Below are 13,626 nucleotides of genomic sequence, written 5' to 3'. Positions count from 1 at the left end.
TGTAGGACATCTGTTTCTCATTGGAAGAGCTCCGCTTTTTCGAGTGGCGCCTTCCATCTTCATCACAGTCCAAAGATTCCCACATCACGACTTGTCCTCTTTCTTTCTCTCCATTTTTTTTTTTTCCTTTCCAGAAAATGTGAGGCTGAACTTTCGACTCCATGTAAAACAGTTGGAGAGAAACCATGATAAGTCCCTGGGGAACCATTGAGCCTTTCTTCCCATTATCCTACTTGATTCTTTGCAGCTTCTCAGTTCTTTAAATACAGCCTTGAGCTATTTAATGCTGGTGGCATGAAGGAAAAGGGGAAGGGACAAGAGGAGGGGGAAGAAAAGAAAAAAAAAATGGAAGAACAATTTGTAAGGTCAGACATCAAAACAGAGAAACAAAGACAACAACGCTGAAAGCTGTCCTTAAGCTGGGCCAGGACTTCCTTCTTTGCCAAAGGGAATAGATCTACACAAATACTGGTTCATGGAGTTCTGGCTCTCCTATGTGGAGGAAGGAGTCTGAGATCCAAGAAGATTTGCTTGTGGGTTAAACCAAAGGGCAATATGCTAATTCTCCTCTTGGACCCACACATTAAGTCTCCAGCATTCATTTTGGTTTGGATGACTGCAGGACTGTCTTTCATAGGAAATTCTGGAGGCCTCATTGCAAAAAGAGAGATTACAAGTTGAGTAGACAATAAAGAGATTGTGGGAAACATCACTACCTTGGCAGGGAGAAGGGCTGCATGGTCTGATAACTCATAATTCTCTACCATTTGGAGAAGGTCTGCCTGTAGTGAGGGGGACCAAACCAGCAAGATGCATGACCGCAAGCTAGAAATGTGTCTTGATTTCATAAACGGCTCCATTCTGTTCTAATATCACTTTCCATCAGCTAAGTTAGTTCTCAGCCATCAGCCTGCAGTAGACAATGACTGCTTTTCGCCTGATGCTCCAGCCACCCAACCTCATCACCACCCATCGCAGGGGAAGGTCTTTGTCTGTGGTGCATGAGGAAACACAACCACAGAGAGATGTAGGAAGAACCTTGGAGAGCCCTCATTATGATCTTGGGTCATGAGTAACCCTGGGCCTGAAGGAGAACCTTGCAAATGAGTGCAGCAGGCCATGTGGTCTCTGCCTGGCCGATGCTCACCACGGAATCAACAGGACCGATCCTCCTGGGATGCCACACTATGCCCTTCTGATAGTCCAAATCAGCCTCAGTGTTGGCACTGATTATATTTTCCCCCACTGCAAAGCCTAGTCAGGTGGCCAAGGTGAAAATGTTTCTTGGTGAAAATGAAAGGTAGACATCACTTTTGATTTCAGTTGGACTCAAGATTGAGTCTTTACAGCCGAGTAGCTGGGACTGGGATATGTTCTGCCTGAGGTGTCTGAAGCAGAATTTGTAAGAAATCAAATGCTAATAAAATTACAGAGAATAGCCAAAGGGAATTATGTCTTCCTGATAAGGACCTGCAGAAAGCAATCAAGCTGCATGAAAAATGCCAACAAAGGCATCTTGCTGTCAGGCAATGCCTTTTTATTGAGTCTAGTGTTTTGCTGGAATTTTTCACAAGAACCTTTAAGAAAGTTGTTGGTTGCTTTCTCTTCATTCCATTTGACTGAAAAGGATTAAATAATTTCATTTTGATAGTATTTCAACAGGCCCATCTTGAATTTATTATCCATGCCATTTTGACATGTATTCAGGTTAATGTGCTGTACTTTCCAATATGTGTCATACTTTAGTAGGCTGGATTTAAAATACTGCTTTGACGTTATCAGATCATATGCCCTCACTTCTTGAAGAAAAATGTTTCTGTGTCATCAAAATGATATATTTATATTATTGGGACTTTTTTTTAGTCTGTCTGGACTCAAGATTTAGATCAGTTTCTTATTTTCACCATTTAGTTTGAAATTTCTGAATTTTCCTAGGAATAAGGGATCTACTTTTCTCAGTCAGATTTAGGATGCCGATTCTGTCACTGAATTATGGTTATATATATTTCTACGGTTACACTATAAACTTTCAGAGGAAATTCAGAATGCATTGTTCCATTAGGGGAATGAGTTCTCTTCCCAGAAAAAAAAAATAGTGTTGAGAGCTCTGAAAAACAGATTATTATTTTTTAAAATCTTTTTGAGGTTCTTCATGTCTCAGTCACTCATTCCACAGGTGCTACTGCTGGACAGTCAAAATCTCTCATTCTGGATTCTGGACTTAGAGCTGTAGGTAGAAAATGTATTTCTCTAAGGGGGGTCCCAGTTCAGTGCGTAGTACTCTGCAATGTGATGGCCTTCACACTCACAATCGTTCGAGAAGAAATGAAAACCAAAGAAAACTATTAACTCATGAAAGTGCATTAAGTGCTATATTGGCCAAGGCGGTCAACCATTATATGTCTGATAATGCTCATGTGGATTAGTACTTCAATAAAGACAGGCATGACAGAGCTATACAAGAGACATCATGTTTTAGGAAAATCTGTATTTAAAGAATCTGGGAAGAAGCCAAGAAAAAGAAAATAAAGACATTCATACATGGAAAAGTATTCATTACTAGGAATCTTTCCAGAGTAGGTGGAAGAGGAGCTGTAACCACTTCCTTAGTACAGGCATCAGACTTCTAATGTATGCAAAAATAGATAGTTATTATTTGTTACTGATATCAGAGCCAAGGAACAAGTCTGGGGTGGGATGAACTGAAGAGTTCAATTGAACCTCCACACGAAAAGCCTTCAAGTGTAACTCTGTGAGGCAGGAGAGCACAACCTCCAGACTAAACAGCAGATTTAACCTGCATGCCACAGTATGGTTTCAGTAGCCAAAAAGAAAAGATTCAAATCAAACAAAGAAGAATCCTTCATGCAGATAACATCAGAAATATTACCAGATACAGATGAATTTTAGAACGTAGGGTAAGGTGTGCCTATTCCTTATTTGCTGGTCCCACCAACCTGATCTTATGCAGATATAGGCATTTCTTATTTGTGGCATGAGGATTCTTCCTCCCAGAGAGCATGCCAGATGTGCTTTATCCACTGGTGGAGAATTACTGCAAAAGGAAGCATCTTCTCTCCATCCTCACTTGCAAGCTCATCCTAGCACTGCTCTGTGAGACATCAGTTCTGCTGCAAAAGAAGATGAGGCCAAATTTTAATTAAATTGAAGTAGCAGTCAGTTGAATCAGTTAAATTGTACCCAAAGTTCAGTTCATCACCTTTCAGTGTGATCCCCCACCCCCCTTCACATTTTTCTTCTCATTTAGGTATACGCTTGCATGATTCCGCTTCCCGTTACCATCACATTATTAAAGTTTGTGAAAAAAAAAATGGTTTGGCTTAACTTGGCTTAGGTTGGCTTGGCTTGTTTCCTTTCCTCTTGGAAAATGTTTATTTCTGTACAAATTTCTGACTGAATTTCTGGAAGAAACCTGAAAGTGATGGATGAGCAGTTTCCTAAAGGTAATTTTATATTGTAAGACCAATGAATACTAATCATTACCAAATCATGAGGCACTCAGGAGAAAGAGGATGTAACCGGGACTGGCTGCAGTCATCGTGTGGAGGGGGAAGTTGCATGGAGGTCTCACCTCTCTTCCTGACATGACTTAAAACCTCCTCTAAATGTGTTCCTGGATAGATGGCAATGCAGGATGCAGCCTTCACTCCCAGCCACATACCCTTTAGGTCTTCTCATTGTTCATTCGCACTGCTATGGCTCCAGCATTGCAAACACGAGCCAGATGCCCCAGCTTCTCTAGACTGAACTCAGCAGCCAGATCATAGGCTTCAAAGTACAGTTCACCTCCCCTCTGGCACAAAAGCTTTTCCCAGAAGCATGTGGGGTGCTGCAAGTGGTGGCCCTGGGTATTTTAGGCAAAAAATAACACTTGACACAGCACTCATCTCCCTTCTGTCATGACTTAAAATGGCTTTATATGCTCTTGAATTAAAGAAGCCATTGCTTACGTTATATCACACATTAGAGTCATTGAATAGGAGAATCATTAAGGTTGGAAAAGGCATCAAATCCAACTGTCCTCCTACCCCCAGTATTGCTCACTGACCATGTCCCTCAGTGCCACATCTCTACGTGTCTTGAACACCTCCAGGGAAGTTAATCCCAGCACCTCTCTGTGCAGCCTGTGCCAGTTCCTGACCACTCTTTTTGAGCAGAAATGTTTCCTAATAACCAACCTGACCCTTCCCTGGTACAATTTGAGCCCATACCATCTCATTCTTTCAAATTAGTGATGTAATACCCGTTCTTCCAATTGTTCTCAACAGGTTTACTTGAATAAACAAAGGTTACAGAAGACTTCTCCAGGCACCAGCAAGGACCAGAAAGAAGGATGGGCCAAGATGTAGCAGGACTCTATGGGAGATGCTTACGCTTTTCTGCAGGGCAATGCAAGAGTTGGCAAGCAGCTATTTTCTTGTCTGCAGTTTTCCCTAGACCAGAGCAGTAATTCGAGGGATTTTAATCTTTGCACTGGACGTCCTCAGTGGCAGAGATGGTCTTCATCCATAATCACAGAATGGCCTGGGTTGAAAAGGACCATAGTGATCATCTGGTTTCGACCCCCTGCTATGTGCAGGGTCGCCAACCACCAGACCAGGCTGCCCAGAGTCACATCCAGCCTGGATGGATAATCTCACAGTGCAAGAAGAAGAACTGATGCAGAAGCAAGAAGGCACTGATGCTCACACATTCTCATTTTCCCAGGAACTTCTACTGTTTTCATTTGGAATCAGAACAAAACCAACTACTTTTGAAACTGCCTAGATGAGGGAATTTTCACTCCAAAAACATAGTTCAAGAAATTCTTTGGTTATTTTATGGGTTTTTAATAGTATTTTATTATATTTATATTATCTCTTCCTATGTTATGGCAGGTACTCCTGGCATGCCATAATGGCCCAAAATTGTTTAAATATTCTATTTTTATTTTCTTTTCAAAATCATTATGAGCAGCTGCTACTTAGCAGTGAGAGAAATACCTTATCTTCCCTTCCAGATCAAAGTATCTCCTGTTTGTGTTGTAATTAAGGTGTTTCATTACTTATTAATTACAACACAAACAGGAGACACTTTGATCTAGAAAGGAAGATAAGATATTTCAGCCAATGGTAAATAGCATTTGCCCTAAATGGTTTGAAAAGGCAAAGGGAAAAAAGAGAATACTTCCACGACCGTATTATGACATACTGATAGTCACATTGCCTAATGAATCCTCTACCACTGACACACCATGGAAAATCATACAACAGATCACCCCAGAGCAAAGGTAACAAAAGTCAAAAGAATCACCCGAAATCTAAAGTAGAATTTGGAGATGTTTTCCTTTTACCCCCTCACATTTTGTTTCTTGCACCGAGGGATTTTTTCACTGAAATCTCAACGCTTCCATGAAAAGGGCTCTGAAGGTGGGGGGTAAAGGGGGGCTTGGCTGCGTCCAAAAAATACTATTCACAGTTCAAAATGATTTTGGCAGATGTTTTCCAACCATCTCTCACAGCCAGGCCTGGGGCTGGCTGCCCATAGAGCATCACTGTGCGGTAAGTCAGCTGTCTCCAGCACAGATTCCTCCTGCTTTAACTTTCTTCGCGTCCCTTGCGCTGCAGACCCTGCCCCAAATCACCACAACGGTGCACCCCTCAGCAAAATGCACCTTTATTTAATGGCACATAGAAGACTGCAATATTAAGGGCTATTTTATTTCTTCTTCTTCTTCTTCTTTTTCTTTTTTTCTTTTTTTGCTTCTGCATTGACCAGAAAGAAAGAAAGAAAAAATAAAAGGTTAACCGAGTCCAGATGCTTAAAACAATTAAAACAATAAAGCTTGGAGCAGAGGCCAAAGTGGGGAGAGAACAAGCTGCAGACTGTTTAGATAAGTCAGCTGCACTGGGTGGGCAGGTCCTGGTTGCATTCAGCCTGGAGTACTCCAGAGCCAGGCTGGGCAATCTCTGACCCATTAGCCATTATCTGGGGCAACTCATACATGTCACACAAAGTGTGTGCACCTCTATTTACTGGGCAGGGCTTTTAAAACATCTCTTTAATCTTCCAGCCCACAGGTTCCTTATGTGCCCATCATCGTGGAATCTAGGCACAAATAAGTCAATGTCTTCTGCCCTTGCTAGGAGCATCCAAGCCCATAAGATGCTTGGTGACCTCTCTGATGGCCAAGGATGCAAAGTCCTGCTTAATAGGTCTTGATCTCCAGCCTGGAAGGACAGGGAAAGAAAGTAGTACAGTGTTATAGTTTTCCAATTAACTCTTGTATTTTGTCCATTGGGATCCTGAGCATCCCAGCTGGAATGCACCAAAGAACAGCAGGCGATGTGTGTGCATGAGCACAAGGGAATTCAAGAAGCTGTGGAAAAAGCATAAACTCTACCTTTAAAAAGTGGAGGGGATGGCCAGGGAAAGAGAAATCCAAGGGATTGTATCGTTGCCCCTAAAATTTCAGTGTCAACAGAGATATTCCAGTAGTTGATTGAGCATGTCTTGTTCAAACCTTGGAGGATTAGGAGGCGATAAGAAATGGAATTCCTAAGAAAAGGTCACATTAAGCCAGCCTAATTTCCAAATCTGGCAAGGTTACCAAGTCTCGTGGGTAGAGAGGAAGCAGTAGAAGCAATATCCTGACTTCAGTGAGTCTTGTGGATCCCTCCCAGGCAGTGGTTTCACAAGACACTGAAGGAAATTATTATCTAAATGCCATTTCCACAGAGCACAGCACATCTCATTGATAAATCGCACTCAGTGAATCACTGTCCATGGTTTAGGGTAGGGTTCAGCTTGCAGATCACCACACCTGTATTTGGGTGCCTGCACATGGGTGTCTATTTGCACATGGGACAGCTCAACAGAGTCTAACAAACAATGCATGAGGGTGTCCAGGGCAAAGCAGGAAGGATGCTGAGTAGCTCCTCATTGAACAAACAGACCTGGAATGCTTTCAGCTGCCTGTACAGCCACGTGGTTCCATTCTAGGCATTGTGGGATATTCCACAATGGCCTCCACCTGCTGCTCCAAAGGTCACAGATCTCCTGCAGGTCCTGTGCCAGCCCCATGAAGATGTTTCATGTACATCTGAGCATCTCAGCTAGCATCATGCACAAGCGCACATTGCCAGCAGAGCCTTAGGTGCCCATTTATTCAAAAGAAAACCCTCTACACATCAAGATTATCCAAATGCACCCATACATAGACCCCTAACTTCAGATGCTTGAGTTCCTGTGTTGGTTTCAAATGTAGGGTGGGATTCAGTGGTCCATACGTAGATGACTGTAGCAAGGTGGGGAAGCAGGTGGAGAAGGCAGGATACAATACCTAATATGATGCTGGATATCTCTGCGGGCAAATGAGTCTCACCCTTACTGGCAAGACAGGAGGACAGCCCTGTTTGCCTGAGGTTTACAGACCATGCATCATTTTCAGATAGTGGTAGCATGAGAAACTTCACACACAAGGAGCCCCATTCATTTCTTGAACTATAATGTTTTCTTTTCCTGCATTCCTCAATTTAGGCTCATTAGAGCAATCAGTTGGCTCCTGCAAGCTCCTATCTAGCTGGGACCTGTGTCACAGGTATTTAAGTTCTCTTCCAAAAATACCTCGGTATCTCATCTTCCTTTTGAACTGTCACCTACTAAAAGTTCACTCTACCACATTTCTCTGGTGTCCTCCCCACTCAGAGCATGTTTCACCCAATGGAGACGCACTTCCAGCCTCATTGCCTCAGCGCTGTTTGTGCAACCGCTTGGCAGAGTTATGAATCATTTGTAATTTTTTATCTCACTGTTTTGATATGGAGAGTAGCTCAAAGGCACTGTTTATTAAATTTCTCCACCCTTGGCGTTACCTTGAATCTGCCCTTCGCTGCATCCACAAGAAAGTGGAAATCACTCTAACGTAATTGTGGGCCTCTGGATTTCTGTCTGACGGTGTTCTGGTTGCAGAGATAAAGTGAAACCCAGAACTGGAAGAACACAAGACCTTACGTTCTCCTTGACATTGAGCAAGTTTGCCTTGCCTAGACATGGGACTTGTACTGCATCCAGATTCTCCATGGGATGGAATATTGCTTTTACACTCGTGGTTTTCTCTTGCATGTTGTACCTTTTGCTGTTTCTGCCTCTGAGCTCGCGTGTTGCCAAACTGGAGGCTACAAGAGGAGCAGTAAGAGGGAATTTGCATCAGTCTTCTCACCTCTGGCACAAGGACATGCTGCCTCTCATTTTTTTGAAACCTCAGCACAGAGCAAGGCCACGAGCTGGAAGCTACCGACAGAGAGAGGTTACTTGCAGCTGATTCCTTTGATTTTAGCCCTGTAATGTACCTCCTTGCCTCCATTTCCCATCTGTTGATGGGGCAGATCGAATCCAAGTCATGAGGAACATGCATTAAAAAATGAGCAGCTCCAACAGCATAGGGCTAAGGCTCGGTATTTCAAACAGGAACATTTTCAGTGCAGTTCTGCTGTACTCACCGCCAGGAAGGAGTTATTAAACATGCTGCTTTTTTGGTTTTGCAAGAGGATTTGACATTTCTTTGTAAAACATCATGTAATAGCCACTGTACAGCCTTCCCCTTTGCTTTGTGACTGGGTGCAGCAAGGATGCGGTGCCCCTGGAAAGCTGAAGTGTGCTGCAAAGTCCAGAGCTGGAGCTTTGGGACTGGGAAGCTTTCAACACCATAGAAACAGACAGTTGCAAGTTGTGAACTTTTTACTTCTATTCTCTTTCTTCTCCCACCCTCTTTCTCTCCTCTGTAATTTTAGATTTGAGCCTATCCCTTGCTTTCTTGATGTGTGAATCTGTTGCAAGCGTGTGATGGAAAAACCAAGTTATAGGATTGCAGTTGTACTATCACCAGCTCTGGAGAGACTTATCTGGGCTTTCTGTGGCATTTTCTGCTTTCCTTTAAAGATGCTCTTCCTGGAACCAAAGGATTTTTGAGAATGCTTCTGTTTTTCACTACCTTCACAGTGAGAGTGATCAATATGCCCCCTTGTTAGCTCAGACTAATACCCAAAAGCTGCTCTTTGGGGAAGTGAAGAGGAAGAAAGGAGTAAGACATACTTTCATTTTTTTCAGCATTTTCAGTGCTGGAAGTCTTCAAGAAAAGGGAGGATGTCTCACTGAGTGACATGGCCTACTGTGGTCACAGGCATGGGTTGGTGGTTGGAGTTGAGGATCTTAGTGGTCTTTCCAACATTCATGATTCTATGGTTCTATGAATTCTCTTAACAGTCTCTTCTGGCTTTAGGACCCAGAAAATCATAGAATCATCGAACCACCAAGGCTGGAAAAGACCTCCAAGATCACCCAGTCCAACCGTTCACCTACCACCAATATTTCCCACAGACCATGTCCTTCAGTACAACATCAAAATGCTTCTTGAACACCTCCAGGGATGGTTACTCCACCACCTCCCTGGGCAGCCCATTCCAGTGCCTGAGCACTCTTTCAGAGAAGAAATTTTCCCTAATGTCCAACCTGAATCTCCCCTGTTGCAACTTGAGGCCATTCCCTTTAGTTAAGCAGGGGAAGAGGCTGACCCCTACCTCTCCACAACCTCCTTTCAGGTAGCTGTAGACAGCAGTAAGGTCTCCCCTGAGCCTCCCATTTTTCAAGCCTCTGAATCAGCAGAAGCAGGGTTAAACAAAGACAGAACTCATGCACACTGACTTGGCACCAATTTCCAAAGGCCTTGAGGCTAAAACAAAACAAACCAAAGAGGAAAAAAAAAAAAAAGAAAAGAAAAGAAAAGAAAAAAAGAAGAGAAAAACAAGTTTTGTTTCCAAATAAACAAGTTTCCTCTCCCCTCAGGTATGGGGCTCGCTCAATTAAATTACGCTCATCTGCCAAGGCCTGTGCACCATGTGGATTCGGTTACTGCCTCTGCAAGAATGTGTGCGATGCTCCAGGCTCTGAGGAAGGCTACAGCTGACCCCACCCCTCCCTCCAATGCCCTTCGCTGTGCAAGCTGCTTTTTCTCCTTGCCTCCTAGGGTTTTTTATTGCAGTTGTTGTTCTGTTGTTGTTGTTGTTGTTTCTCATAAGCCCAGCCCTGCCTGAGCCCTGTGCCTGCATCTGAGTTGGATGTTAATTGCTTGCAGTTAGGTTCAACTTGTCTGTGTTTGTACAAAGGCTCACTTGGCAGGGAGCAAGGGGAGGTGAGGAGTAGCTGGGGAATAACAGCTCATGCTCAGGGGAGCTCTGTTAGAGCTGTGCTCTGAGCAGGTTGCACCATGGATGGGGAACCTGAGCAACCTGACTGGAGTTTTCCCGCTTCATTTCCACTTGTTGGGCAACTTCTTTGCACTCATCTAATTTTATTTTGATCCAGAATCATAGAATCATAGAATGGCCTGGGTTGAAAAGGACCACAGTGATCATCTGACTTCAACCCCCTGCTATGTGCAGGGTCTCCAACCACCAGCCCAGGCTGCCCAGAGCCACATCCAGCCTGGCCTTGAATGCCTGCAGGGATGGGGCATCCACAACCTCCTTGGGCAACCTGTTCCAGTGTGTCACCACCCTCTGAGTGAAAAACTTCCACCTAATATCCAACCTAAACCTCCCCTGTCTCAGTTTAAAACCATTCCCCTTTGTCCTATCACTATCCACCCTTGTAAACAGCCATTGCCCCTCTTGTTTATATTGTCCCTTCAAATACTGGAAGGCCACATTTTAATTCTATTGTCTAATTTGACAGCACTCCCCACGGACCCATTTCTGAGGTAGGATAGTAAAAACAGGGTCAATACCACCTCTGTTGAAGTCACTCTAACATCAGGATGGAATTCTACAGGTCTGGAGACTTTTAGCACCTGAGATCCTCAGTAAAGTGGAAATACATTTGTATTTTTCACCAAAGGAACAAATACACTTGGCATACTGGCCGGTGTTTGTAATTGTGATTTTCCCTATGAAAAAGTATGACCTGCAACTGCTCTGGGAAGATATCCTTTCAAGATATCCCAGCACTGGGCACAGTGCTCCAGCTGTGTCCCCGAGGGCAGAGCAGAGGGGAGGGGGAACTCTCTTGCGCTGCTGACCATGCTATGTGCCATGGACCCCAGGGTCCCATTGGACTTCTTGGCCACCAGTGCACACTGCTAACTCATGGTCACCCTGTGGTCAACCATTGGTCAACTGTTGGTCAATCACTGCCCAACCGTTGGCCACCAGGACCTCCAGGTCCTTTTCTGCAGAGTTCATTTCCAGCAACTTGTCCCCCAACCTGTACTGATGCATGTGATTATTCCTCCCCAGGTGCAGGATCCTACACTTGCCCTTGCTGAGCCTCATCAGGTTCCTCTCCACCCAACTATCAGCCCACCCAGGTCTCATGAGCACTTACCTTGGTCATAATTTTGAAAGCTTCCTGTTAATTTTTCTCAACAGAATGACTATTCTGCAATCTCACCCCCCTCACACACATTCTCACCTCTTCCAGACTGGCCAGTTTTACTTCTTCTTGGCAAAGGGAGGGTAATCTTGAAGCTTAACTGAAGCTATCTACAGATGTCATAAAAAGCAATAGCTAGGTGGGAAAGATGTGCATTTAGTGCATCTTCAAAGGGCCTTTCTCTAGCCTCAGAGCTATCAGCCAGCTGGCCATCAGCACATACTACCAGCTAATCAGCAAGCTGTGAGCATGAACCCATCCTAAAGCACATCGCCTTTCCTTCAGGCATAATATGAGGCAACACAGGAAGGAAGTGAAAAATAATAGTCTAAGGCAGAGTTTCAGTGTAGTTTTGCGTGAACACCAGGAAGGATCCTGGGGACAGTGACAGCACCCGTCCTTTCTGGCATCTTATGACATTGCTGATATCAAGGCAAGGTTTTAAACAGTTTTTCCTCCAAATAGATCATAGAATCATAGAATCATAGAATCGCTAAGGTTGGGAAAGACCCACAGGATCATCCAGTCCAACCATTCGCCCTTCACCAATGGCTCCCCCTAAACCATGTCCCTCAACACAACATCCAAACACTCTTTGAACACCACCAGGCTCGGTGACTCCACCACCTCTCTAGATACCTATGAAGCTCTCAAAACTTCAAATTCAGATGGCTTCAACTGTGGAGAGCTTTGATATTGCATTGAACAGGTCCTTTATCTGCAGCCTCTCTCCCACCACTTCTCCTGTTCCCCAGCACTACTGGGAGGTGCCATTGGCTTCACCCATCCAGTTGGGTGGGAGGCAATGAAAAGCATCAGAGGACTTCAGGACTTGAATACAACAGTGTTTATGACCTCAGACAAAAGAGAGCACCAGGCCACAGAAATGAAAGTCTGCAAGCTCTGGAAATACCAGCACAACTTCACCGCCTCTGCCATGTGCCTGCAGTCAGGCAGGATGAACCATTGCCTCAGTCCATTTTGCACCTGGGGAAGAAACCAGGCCTTGCACATTTGACCTTTCCTCTGTTTTTGTTCTCTCCTCGCTAGGGAAACCCCTGTTGACATTAATAATATTCTTTGCAGGTGAAGGGTAGGTAATAGCTGAGTAAGGACCTTTAGGCTGGGTTCAGGATGAGTAAGTGGAAAATCCCTGAATTTGAGCCTGGCTGTATAATGGGGCCAGAAAGGGGTTCCTGCCAGCTCAATTTTCCTGGCTATATAATGGGGCAGCAAGACAATCCCAGCTCCTGAAAGCAAGATAATTAATAATGGAAAGGTGTTTTGGCCACTGTGATTGTTGTGGATGATTCAGGACCTTTTGCTGATCTTAACTAACCTAACTGACGCAAGCTGCCCACCCTACAGGTCAGGCTGTGTGGAAGCTGAGGCTGAAATGTGAAACAACACGTCCTCTGCTGGAAGGTTCTGGCTCCAGAATGGCAGCTTAGATGCAACCACTTTGTTTAAGCACTCTTTTGATGCCATGGCAGATATGACCAGCTGGGATCTGAAGGATTTGGACCAGGTTGTGGCGTGGGGTATTTGATCAGCTGTGTGAGCCAGTAAATGGTTATTTTGGTCAAACCTTGAACATCTCTGGGGCAGCAACGGTGTCTTTCTGTCTTTGTCTAGCACACCTATTACGGAGAAGTCCCCATCCAGCTTAGTAACTGTAACCAATAACAACAAATGAAGAGTGAACGATGGTTCTCAATGCCAAAGAGAAAAGCTTTCTGTTTTTCAGCAGTGTTTGAAGAAGTGGGACGTGATTTCAGTGCTGTTAGGGACCAAGACACATGTTAAGGCAGAGAAGGCATTGCTGTGAAGTAAGATTTATCCCAAAGCCATGGTAGGCCATGAAGATAACAAGTAACATGGAGAAAAGGGTGGAAAACAAGGCGAGTTCAAGGCAGCAGCTGGGGAAGGAAGACATGGAGGTGGAAAAGGTGTGGGATTGTGTTGAAAGGGGTGTGGAGGCATAGGGTGTGGTAGGCAAAGTGATGCCAGAGGCCTCAGAGAGTTTGGCAATCTGTGGGTAAGAAAGGGCAAGACAAATTGTGGCAGGGTCAAGGACAGCATCTGTCCCCTGCTGATCGCTCCGAGGCAGCACAGCTGGGAGGGCAAAGGAGCATCCAGAGGGAGAGCTGCAATATCACACCCTTGTCCCATGCCTTGCTGTAGGGAATCAGCCAGGGG

General features: G+C 44.5%; 1 long non-coding RNA gene across 1 annotated transcript; it reads right to left on the bottom strand.

The window, feature by feature from the left end:
- Positions 1 to 2,468: 2,468 nt before the first annotated feature.
- On the bottom strand, positions 2,469 to 4,624 carry LOC112532370. The gene is made up of 2 exons (XR_003075048.3): positions 4,395 to 4,624; positions 2,469 to 3,131 (listed from the first exon to the last, which is right to left on the bottom strand). It is a non-coding gene; the product is annotated as an uncharacterized LOC112532370 (long non-coding RNA).
- Between the last annotated feature and the right edge of the window lie 9,002 nt (positions 4,625 to 13,626).

Source organism: Gallus gallus, chromosome 4 (genome assembly GCF_016699485.2).
Source record: "Gallus gallus isolate bGalGal1 chromosome 4, bGalGal1.mat.broiler.GRCg7b, whole genome shotgun sequence".
NCBI classification, from domain to species: domain Eukaryota; kingdom Metazoa; phylum Chordata; class Aves; order Galliformes; family Phasianidae; genus Gallus; species Gallus gallus.
Note: the sequence above shows the minus strand (reverse complement) of the source record. Positions and strands in the feature narration are given on the sequence as shown.